The sequence below is a fragment of the Salvelinus sp. IW2-2015 genome, unplaced genomic scaffold, assembly GCF_002910315.2.
Source record: "Salvelinus sp. IW2-2015 unplaced genomic scaffold, ASM291031v2 Un_scaffold3216, whole genome shotgun sequence".
NCBI classification, from domain to species: domain Eukaryota; kingdom Metazoa; phylum Chordata; class Actinopteri; order Salmoniformes; family Salmonidae; genus Salvelinus; species Salvelinus sp. IW2-2015.
Window position 1 is genome coordinate 51,884 of NW_019944503.1, and position 9,556 is coordinate 61,439.

The following is a 9,556-nucleotide window of genomic DNA, read 5'->3' on the forward strand; positions in this document are numbered from 1 at the left end:
AGCTGAGAAGCAACCCCACACATGAATGGTCTCAGGATGCTTACTGTTGGCATGACACAGGACTGATGGTAGCGCTCACCTTGTCTTCTCCGGACAAGCTTTTTTCCGGATGCCCAAACAATCGGAAAGGGGATTCATCAGAGAAAATGACTTTACCCCAGTCCTCAGCAGTCCAATCCCTGTACCTTTTGCAGAATATCAGTCTGTCCCTGATGTTTCCTGGGGAGAAGTGGCTTCTTTGCTGCCCTTCTGACACCAGGCCATCCTCCAAAAGTCTTTGCCTCACTGTGCGTGCAGATGCACTCACACCTGCCTGCTGCCATTCCTGAGCAAGCTCTGTACTGGTGGTGCCCAGATCCTGCAGCTGAATCAACTTTAGGAGACGGTCCTGGCGCTTGCTGGACTTTCTTGGGCGCCCTGAAGCCTTCTTCACAACAATTGAACCGCCTCTCTTGAAGTTCTTGATGATACGATAAATTGATGATTTAGGTGCAATCTTACTGGCAGCAATATCCTTGCCCGTGAAACCCTTTTTGTGCAAATAACCATGGTTGACAGAGGAAGAACAATGATTCCAAGCACCACCCTCCTTTTGAAGCTCACAGTCTGTTATTCGAACTCAATCAGCATGACAGAGTGATCTCCAGCCTTGTCCTCGTCAACACTCACACCTGTGTTAACGAGAGAATCACTGACATGATTTCAGCTGGTCCTTTTGTGGCAGACTGAAATGCAGTGAAAATGTTTTTGGGGATTCAGTTCATTTGCATGGCAAAGAGGACTTGCAATTAATTGCAATTCATCTGATCACTCTTCATAACATTCTGGAGTATACGCAAATTGCCATCATACAAACTGAGGCAGCAGACTTTGTGAAAATGTATATTTGTGTCATTCTCAAAATGTTGGGCCACGACTGTACTCCTGCATCATTATATTCCACATTAAATATTTACTTTATATTTCTGTCTTTTTCTACTGAAAAAGGGGTAAGGGTAAGCTTTTAAAGAAAACGCAAATTGGATCATCCCAAAACAACTGTTCTGAAAGTGCCATGTGCTGTTCAAGTGACGTTCATATCAGAATCAATCATTAGAGTGTAATATGAAAAGTTAATGAAAAAACATCACAGACTCCGTTGGGAACATTGCAGATTCTACAGAAACAGAGGCAGGAAAACATCAACACAGTACTTGTACAAACACACACACACCACACACACACCACACACACACACACACACACACCACACACACACACACACACACACACACACACACCACACACACACACACACACACACACACACACACACACACACACACACACACACACACACACACACACACACACACAGAGAGGGACCCCTCAGGAAGCCTCTATTTATGTAAGGGTGTGTGTGTGTGTGTGTGTGTGTGTGTGTGTGTGGTGTGTGTGTGTGTGGTGTGTGTGTGTGTGTGTGTGGTGTGTGTGTGTGTGTGTGTGTGTGTGTGTGTGTGTGTGTGTGTGAGACCTTGATTGGTCAGGGACAGTCATTATCTCAGCTTTCCTGGGCCCCGGGCTGCGGTCAGCTGAACAATAGCCTCTTCCTCCTTGTTTCCTATGGAGCCGCCCAGCCTGTGTGTGTGTTGTTGTGTCTGTGTTGTGTGCTGTGTGTCGGCCTAGACTCCTCAACCCCACTGAGATACACAATAGACCCCAGTCAGAGAGAACTGAGGCTACTCACAGGGACTTCAATCAGCTAGTAGTGTGGGGGCCATGGGGACACAGAGAAGGGAGAGGAGGAGAGAGGTGGGAGGAGAGTGTGTTCACAGACACAGACGTGCTTGTCTGTCAAAGATTCTTCGCCTGATGTTCAACAGTCCCTCTTCTTACTCTGATTTTGTCTTAGACACACACACACACACACACACACACACACACACACACACACACACACACACACACACACACACACACACACACACACACACACACACACACACACACACACACACACACACACACACACACACACACACACACACACACACACACCACCTGGTGCAGTAGTTTCCCCTCTCCTTCTCCAGCATGACGGTGACATCATCATCCTGCGCCGACTCTAGTGCGTCGGTGCTTCTCCTCCTCCAGATCTGCAATCACCTGCCAATCAAACAGTGGAGGACCAATCAGATCACAGATCACAAAAAATAACACATTGGGCGGATTCAATTATGCTACGTCACTTTGTTTTGAGACGACTTGGCCTTGGGCTTTGAACGGGGTACCTGGCTCACACCCGGAGGCAGCCTGGTTCCAAAACCAATGCAATCAACTTTCACCCAGTGCAAAACACCATTACGATCAACTTTCACCCAGTGAAAAACACCATTAATCAAACTCCTCCTCTCTGTCTCTGTCTGTCTGTCTGTCTTCTGTCTGTCCTGTCTGTCTGTCTGTCTGTCTGTCTGTCTGTCTGTCTGTCTGTCTGTCTGTCTGTCTGTCTGTCTGTCTGTCTCTTCTCTCTCTCTCTCTCTCTCTCTCCTCTCTCTCTCTCTCTCTCTCTCTCTCTCTCTCTCTCTCTCTCTCTCCCTCTCTCCCTCTCTCCCTCTCTCCCTCTCTCTCTCTCTCTCAATTCCAATTCAATTCAATTCACAAGGGCTTTATTGGCCACATAGCTAAAGCAAGTGAAATAGATAATAAACAAAGGTGAAATAAACAATCAGAAATGAACAGTAAACATTACACACACAAAAGTTTCAAAATAATACAGTCTGCCACTGTGTACTCTCTGTTAGGACCAAATACCATTCTAGTTTGCTCAGTTTTTTCTGTTAATTCTTTCCAATGTGTCAAGTAATCTCTTTTTGTTTTCTCATGATTTGGTTGGGTCTAATTGTGCTGCTGTCCTGAGGCTCTGTGGGGTCTCCCCCTCCCCCCCTTACTCCCGGTAGACTACTAGCTCTCTGTAACATAGAGGGCCACACGTGGGTCCATCTCTCTCTCTCTCTGGGCTGGGTGTGGCTACAGTATGCCTGTCCTTCCGGTGTGTTGGAAATCTGGAGAAGAGACAACAGGCTCATTGTGTCAGCCTGAGTGCCAGCTCCAGCACCCAACCACAGCCGGGAACAAAGACTGGGGCTGGGCAGCATTATCCTCTCTCACGCACACGCACGCACACGCACACGCACACACACACCACACACAACACACACACACACACACACACACACACACACACACCACACACACACACACACACACACACACAACACACACACTGGTCTGGGAGAGAGGGTGTGTGTAAGAACGCCCTTACCCTCCTGTGTCTGCTCTCTGCGGCTGCCAGCTGTCCCATCATCCTCTCCTGCATCCTTTTGCAGTGGGCCATGACCAGCTTCAGCACAGCCAGAGGGTTGGGCCCCACCACGCTGCCCTGGGGGTCTGAAGGGGACCAGTCATCCATGGTCTGGCTATCCCGCTGCAGGGCCAGGAAGGGGTCACTGAGGTCATACTGGCCATAGCGCTCCTGGACGAACGAGTCCCTGTGCTGGGCCTGGAAACACACACACCACACACCACACACACACACACACACACACACACACACACACACACAACACACACACACACACACACACACACACAACACACACACACACACACACACACACACACACCACACCACACACACACACACACACACACACACACGCAGGATGGGACAGTCAGTATAGAGCAGCATATCAATTCACAGTGGACTGGACATGTTTCATAATGTATGTATGCATGCAGTCTGGTTAGCATTGAGGTAGACCTTTCTTTACTCTGAGCAGACAGTCAGGCCCAGTGCTGTATTCCCAGCAGAGCCTGTGGCCCAGGGCTGTGCGAGAGATAGTGGAGGCTTTAGGCTTTAGGGGCGGCAGGTAGCCTAGTGGTTAGAGTGTTGGGCTAGTAACCGAAAGGTTGCTATATCAAATCCCGAGCTGTCAAGGTAAAAATCTGTTGTTCTCCCCCTGAACAAGGCAGTTAACCCACTGTTCCTAGGCTGTCATTGTAAATAAGAATTTGTTCTTAACTGACTTGCCTAGTTAAATAAATAGTAGATGGAGCAGAGCCTAGCCAAGGGCTATGGGGCCTCCTAATGTTTCTAGCTCTGGGCTAAAGAGGACAAAAAGTTAAAGTTTGAAAAGCTGACTCAGCTACATTATGAAGTACTCCACCCCTTTGTGAGAGTGCATGTCTGAACAGGAAACATAGTGTGGAAAGGAGATAGCATGGTCCCCACCACTACTACTGCCAAGAATAACACACACGGCACCACTGTGATTTCACGTACGTGTGCGCATACAGTACAATGATTTAAACAACTCGGACACACTGCTACATACACCACTCACTTAATGCTGGATATACACAGACACATATTGTAACAGGCCTGTCCCACAAAACACAACAATACCTCAACCATTTCAAGTGTTCTTTGAGTTACTGTACGTAAACTGGCTGCTAGGCTAATTAGCTGCGTCTACACACGCACGCACGCACGCACGCACGCACCCACGCGCACACAAACACACACCACACACCACACACACACACACACACACCACACACACCACACACACACACACACACACACACACACACACACACACACACACACACACACACACACACACACACACCACACACACACACACACACACACACAGAAGCGTCTGCTTCCAACTCACACTCTCAAACACATAAGATCCCTGAACGCAGCTCACTTTCCAGCCACTTTCCAGCTCACACTCTCAAACACAATAGATCCCCTGAACACAGCTCACTCTCCAGATCCCAATTACCTGAATTCTGATCACCTGTTCACACACCTGTATGTCATATCACACACTATTTAGTTCAGTTCTTTGCACCCCGATCATTGTGAGGATTTTTCTTTTTACACATTCTATTTGGAAGCTTTGATTATTTCCATATTAGTCCCCCGTGTATTCGTAGTTTTTGGCCATCCTCACTAACAACTTATTTTTGCCTATTCCCTGCCTGTACTTTTGCCTATCAGATTTCCTGTCGTCAACCTCTGCCTGATCTCCCTGACTACATTACTAGCCTTTTCCCTGCCTGTACTGTTGCATTTTTGATTTCTGTGTATGACCTTCTGCCTGCCCCTGGACCCAGCTACCTGCCTCCTCCTGTGGTCCTTTGCCAAGTAAACACCGCTGCGCCATGCACTTAAAACCAGCACTCTGTCTCCCATCGTACTCATTTTACACACCACCAGGAAGCCATACAAGCTAGAACCCCACTGGGTATCTTAACTATATGGCCTGGTTGCTGTCTGGTATACTAACTATATGGCCCTGGTGCTGTCTGGTATACTTAAACTATGTGGCCCTGGATGTGTCTGGTATACTTAACTATGTGGCCCTGGATGCTGTCTGGATACTTAACTATTATGGCCCTGGCTGCTGTCTGGTATACTTAACTATATGGCCCTGGATGCTGTCTGGTACACTTAACTATATGGCCCTGGATGCTGTCTGGTATACTTAACTATATGGCCCTGGATGCTGTCTGGGTATACTTAACTATATGGCCCTGGTTGCTGCTCTGGTATACTAACTATATGGCCCTGGATGCTTCTGGTACACTTAACTAATGGCCCTGGATGCTGTCTGGTATACTTAACTATTATGGCCCTGGATGCTGTCTGGTATACTTAACTATATGGCCCTGGTTGCTGTCTGGTATACTTAACTATGTGGCCCTGGTTGCTGTCTGTATACTCAACTATCTGGCCCTGGTTGCTGTCTGGTAAACTTAACTATGTGGCCCTGGATGCTGTCTGGTATACTTAACTATGTGGCCCTGGTTGCTGTCTGGTATACTCAACTATGTGGCCCTGGTTGCTGTCTGGTATACTCAACTATCTGGCCCTGGTTGCTGTCTGGTAAACTTAACTATGTGGCCCTGGTTTGCTGTCTGGTATACTCAACTATCTGCCCTGGTGCTGTCTGGTAAACTTAACTATGTGGCCCTGCATGCTGTCTGGTATACTTAACTATGTGGCCCTGTTGCTGTCTGGTAAACTAACTATGTGGCCCTGGTTGCTGTCTGGTATACTTAACTATTTGGCCCATCATCTATTGTAGATTTATCTCCTTACAGCAGGGGACCCGCGCCTCGCTCCACTTTCATTAAAGAGAAGAGAGCAGAGACAGAGAGAGGGAGGAATAGGAGGAATAGGAGGATAGAGAGAGAGAAGAGGGAGTGGAGGAATAGGAGGACAGAGAGCAGAGAGAGAGAGAGAGAGAGAGAGGAAAGAGGGAGGTGGAGGAATAGGAGGATAGAGAGCAGAGAGGGAGAAAGAGGGAGGGGAGGAATATGATTGGGAGTCCCATAGGGCGGCGCACAATTGGCCCAGTGTCGTCCGGGATTGGCCAGGGGTAGGCCGTCATTGTGAATAATAATTTGTTCTTAACTGACTTGCCTTGTTGCCTTGCCTTGTTGCCTTGTAAAAAAGCTAATGAAATATACACAAATGTAMTATATATATATTTTTACCCCCCAATTTCATGGTATCCAATTGTTAGTAGTTACTGTCTTGTCTCATCGTTACAACTCCTATACAGGCTCGGGAGAGACATGCATCCTCTGAAACACAACCCAATCAAGCCACACTGCTTCTTAACACAGCACGCATCCAACCGCACCAATGTGTCAGAGGAAACACCATACACCTAGCAACCTGGTCAGCGTGCACTGCGCCCAGCCTGCCCAGCCTGCCACAGGAGTCACTAGTGCATGATGAGACAAGGATATCCCTACCGGCCAAACCCTCCCTAACCCGGACAACGCTAGGCCAATTGTGCGTCGCCCCATGGACCTCCCGGTCGCGGCCGGCTGCAACAGAGCCTGGGCTCGAACCCAGAGTCTCTGGTGGCACTGTGATGCAGTGCCTTAGACCACTGCACCACCCGGGAGGCCTAGAAKAATCAAATTTAACAACATCAACTAAAAACGACTAGAAATGAACAGTAGACATTGCACTCAAAAAGGTTTCAGAAAGATAAAGACATGTCAATTGTTATATTATCAGCTATATACAGTGTTTTAGCAATATGCAAATATTAGTAGTACGAATAGTGGGGGAAGATAAATAAACAGATAAATATTGAGGGTATTTACAATGTTATTTGTTCTTCACTGGTTGCCCTTTCCTCATGGCAACGGTTCACAAATCTTGCTACCCGGATTGCACATTGTGATATTTTGCCAAACAGATATGGGAGTTTAATGTTGGAGGTTTTCAAATTCTTTGTGGATCTGTGTGATCTGAGGGAAATATGTGTTTCTAATATGGTCATACATTGGGCAGGAGGTTAGGAAGTGCAGCTCAATTTCCACCTCATTTTGTGGGCAGTGTGCACATAGCCTGTCTTCGCTCTCTGCCTATGGCGACCTCTCTCAATAGCAAGGCTATGGTCACTGAGTCTGTACATAGTCAAAGCTTTTCCATAATTTGGGGTCAGTCACAGTGGTCAGGTATTTAGCCACTGTGTATTCTCTGTTTAGGGCCAGATAGTATTCCAATTTGCTCAGTTTTTTGGTTGATTCTTTCCAGTGAGACAAATAGTTATCTTTTTGCTTTTTCAGAATTTGGTTGGGTCTAATTGTGTTGCTGTCCTGGGCTCTGTGGGGTCTGTTGGTGTTTGTGAACAGAGTCCCAGAACCAGCTGGCTTAGGGGACTCTTCTCCAGGTTCATCTCTCTATAGGTGATGGCTTTGTTATGGAAGGTTCGGGAATTGCTTCCTCTTAGGTGGTTGCAGAATTTAACGGCTCTTTTCTTGAGCAGGTTGAGAGCTTCAAGTTCCTTGGTGTCCACATCAACAACAAACTAGAATGGTCCAAACACACCAAGACAGTCGTGAAGAGGGCACGACAAAACATATTCCCCCTCAGGAGACTGAAAAGATTTGGCATGGGTCTTCCGATCCTCAAAATGTTCTACAGCTGCAACATCGAGAGCATCCTGACTGGTCGCATCACTGCCGGCAACTGCTCGGCCTCCGACCGCAAGGCACTACAGAGGGTAATGCGCACGGCCCAGTACATCACTGGGGCTAAGCTGCCTGCCATCTACAACCATGGCCGTGTCAGAGGAAGGCTGTCACGGCCTGACCTTAGAGCCGTTATTTCTCTATTTGGTTAGGTCAGGGTGGGTGAATTGGGGTGGGGCATTCTATGTTGTTATTTCTTTGTTTTTGGGCCGACGTATGGTTCCAGTCAGAGGCAGTGTTCTTCGTTTGTGCTTCTGATTGATGAGGCAGCTCTTTTTTCCTCACTTTCTGTCTGTGGGATCTTTGTCTGTTTGTGTTGCATGTGTTTTGCACTCCTAGCTTTAACGTTCGTTGAGTTTGGTTTTATTTTTTGGGCGTTTTTTTTTTTGTGGACATTTTTAAATTTAAAGGAAATGTCGGCCTAACAACACTGCACCTTGGTCTCCATTTAACGACGAACGTAACACTCACATTGACTCTGTACGATACCACCTGTATATGCCTCCACAATTGACGTCGTGTACCGGTACCACCTGTATATAGCCTCCACATTGACTCTATATCGGTACCACTGTATATAGCCTCCACATTGATCTGTAACCAGTACACCTGTATATAGCCTCCACATTGGACTCTCGTACCAGTACCTCCTGTTTATAGCCTCCAGCATTGACTCTGTAACCCGGTAACCACTGTATATACGCCTCCACATTGACTCTATAATCGGTACACTGTTATAGCCTCCACCATTGAACTCTGTACGATACCACCTGTATATTATGATCTCCACATTGACCTCTATATCGGTACACCTGTATATACCTCCACATTGACTTGTCCGGTACCACCTGTAATCGCATCCACATTGATCTGTATCGTACCACCTGTATAGAGCCTCCACATTGACTCTGTACCGGTACCGCACCTTGTATATAGCCTCCAATTGACTCTTATACTCGGTAACCACCTGTGATATAGGCCTCCACATTGATCTGTCCGATACCACCTGTTATATAGCCTCCACAATCGATCTATATCGGTACCTGTACCTGTATATAGCCTCCACATTGACTCTGTAGCCGGTACCTGTATATAGCATCCACATTGACTCTGTATCGTACACTGTAAGAGCCTCCACTTGACTCTGTACCGATACCACTGTATATAGCCTCCAAATTGACTCTGTAATGTACTTACCTTGTATTATAGGCACTCACATTCGATCTGTACGATCCACCTGTATATGCTCCACTTGACTCTGTACCGATACACCTGTATAGAGCCTCCACTTGACTTCTGTACGGTAACCACCTGTATATAGCCTCCACATTGACTCTGTACCGATACCACTGTAATATAGCTCCCATTGACTCTGTACCGATCGACCTGTATAGAGCCTCCACATTGACTCTGTAACCGGTACGCACCTGTAATAGCTCCACATTGATCTTGTACGCGGTACTACCTGTATAGAGCCTCCACATTTGCTCTATATCGGTACCACCTG

At 47.2% G+C, this 9,556-nt stretch overlaps 1 pseudogene; it reads right to left on the reverse strand.

Annotated features, from left to right (window-relative positions):
• LOC112075523 (CTTNBP2 N-terminal-like protein) overlaps window positions 1–5,245 on the reverse strand; it is a 9,640-nt pseudogene extending 4,395 nt beyond the window's left edge.
• Window positions 5,246–9,556: the final 4,311 nt, after the last annotated feature.